The sequence below is a fragment of the Epargyreus clarus genome, unplaced genomic scaffold (genome assembly GCF_041222505.1).
Source record: "Epargyreus clarus isolate Ecla_fem2 unplaced genomic scaffold, WU_Ecla_fem_2.2 ptg000009l, whole genome shotgun sequence".
Taxonomy (NCBI): Eukaryota; Metazoa; Arthropoda; class Insecta; order Lepidoptera; family Hesperiidae; genus Epargyreus; species Epargyreus clarus.
In genome coordinates, this window is record NW_027332217.1 from 5733017 (window position 1) to 5735370 (window position 2354).

A 2354-nucleotide genomic window follows, 5' to 3' on the forward strand; every position below is an offset into this window, starting at 1 on the left:
TCATCTATTAGAAATGAATTCTGAAGATGAATATGATAATATCATTGAAACTCCAAGTGGTGTACTCGAAAAATATGAGCGAGAGGATAAAATGGTACCCCTGAGGACTAAGCTGGAATGCCTCGGAAAAGTCTGTCTCCCTTACCACACCCTTCAAACCGGAACACAGCAGCGTCTAACACTGCTGTTATTAGGTAGAAATAGGTGTGGCGGTGGTGCCGCCGGAGTCGAAAAACAAATGGTATACCACCTTCAAATATTAGTAATTATCATTAAAACAGTATTAATAATTAAAATCAATATGGAATGGTATGGAATTTTCCCCAAAATCACACCACATATTTTGCAAGGCTTTATATTAAGATATTATAAGTTTGCAATTAATTTTCTTTCAGATTATGCCTTGTTTGTTATTGGAGGAATGGGGATTAAAGCAGGGGCGCATAAATTGTGGTCTCATAGATCATACAAACCAAAACTCCCGTTGGAATTTTTCATAATGATTCTAAATTGTATTTCTTTACAATACACTAATAAACTGGGTAAGAGATCACAGATTGCATCACAAATATAGCGATACGGACGCCGATCCTCATAATGCTAGAAGAGGATTCTTCTTTTCACATTTTGGATGGTTGCTCGTTAAAAAACATGAGCTACTGAATATACATGGAAAGAAAATTGATTTATCTGATTTGGAAAATAATCCTGTTTTACAGTTTCAAAGAAAGTAAGAGAACATAACTGACGTATTTAAAATATAATCCATAACATACATTTAATATCATTAAAATTCGAGTGTGAAACAAATATTACCTTACTGGCTTTAATATCTTTATATAAAGAGTTCTTAAATTATTTTTAACAGGTACGCCATTCCTCTGTTTGGAGCGGTCAGCATATTTCTTCCGACTGTGATTCCAATGTGGTGTTGGGACGAAAAATTGAACAACGCCTGGCATTTGAACGTGTTGCGTTATATCATGAACCTGAATGCGACACTCCTAGTAAACAGCGCAGCGCATATCTACGGGCAGAAACCATACGATAAGAATATTTTACCGACGCAAAATTCTTTTGTATCTTACATCTCAGGGGGAGAATGATTCCATAATTACCACCACACGTACCCCTTCGACTACCGAGCTGCAGAGCGTGGTCAAATCTTCTATTTCAATGAGTCCACTTTATTCCTAGACTTGTGTGCTTGGTTAGGTTTAGCGTCTGATTTCAAAACAGCCAGTAGAGAAATAGTTGTTAAAAAATCTCAAGCCATGGGAGATGGCACACGTTCTATGCACGTAAAACCACGTTAGTTCGAATGTTTAAATATTTTGTCATAAAATTAATAATGACGGGAATCTACCAACAAAAATGACAAAGTTTTTAAACGATCTTTGTATATGCGTTGTAAAATTAAATAAAAAGGAACATTTGTATTTTATTTTAATATTTTTGACTTATTTATAGTCGTAGTAGAATATGTGGGCGCGCCAGTAGGTAGATCTATATACAATGGTATTTCGATTCAACTAATTTAACCAATATTTATAAAAATATAGTTAAAATAATTAAATGAATAAGCGTTAATGCCACCATAGTTACAATAACACCCAAGCAAAATACCACACAGTTCAGAGCACCACCGTGCCGTGCCCACGGTTGTCCGTGGTTCTTCTGATCTCTTGACAGTTTTTTTTTTTTTTTGGTGCCCAGATGATAGGTGGAAAAAGGGCTGACCCTCAACGGAGAGGGAGGAGTAAAAATGCGTCCAAGCACATACAGGCCGCGACGGCCGGTGCCTGCGTCGAGTGGGGCTTGTGAAAGGACCTCCTGAAGGGAGGGCCATACCCACTAAAAAGTCTCCTTTAAAGGCTTCGTCCTAGGGGACCGTACAGCCGACATCGGATAGCGACCTCTCGTTGAGGAACTAGAGGTGCTAGCGGCGCTCCCTAGAGAGCGACCGCTGGATAGCTGACACAGAAGGTGTCAGCGTATCATGAATACGACTAAAATCGTCGGGAAGACGATTATCAATGGAAAGTTGTTCGCCCCTGTGGGCGGCCAGAAGATTCTCCACGTCCGTGGAGAGTTTGTTAGGAGCGTCGGTCAAGATATTTCTTGGCCGACGGCAATTATGACGTGTGGGAAGAGGGGCAGCGTAGTCTGCTGCACCCTTGATAAGGGGGTTAGGATGATTTTCTGAGCGGGTGAAGAACGCTTCAGAGAATTGTTTAAGGACTTGTTGCATTGGAGCGAGCTCCAGGTCGCGGTGAAGGTCGGCGTTCCTGACGTACCAGGGGGCATTAAGAGCCCGACGACAAAAGAGATTTTGTATAACCTGGAGTTTGTCT

The 2354-nt window shown here is 40.3% G+C and overlaps 1 pseudogene; it reads left to right on the forward strand.

Moving 5' to 3' along the window:
- The first annotated feature begins 421 nt into the window (after window positions 1–421).
- LOC140745138 (acyl-CoA Delta(11) desaturase-like) lies at window positions 422–1316 on the forward strand (annotated as a pseudogene).
- The last annotated feature ends 1038 nt before the right edge of the window (window positions 1317–2354 follow it).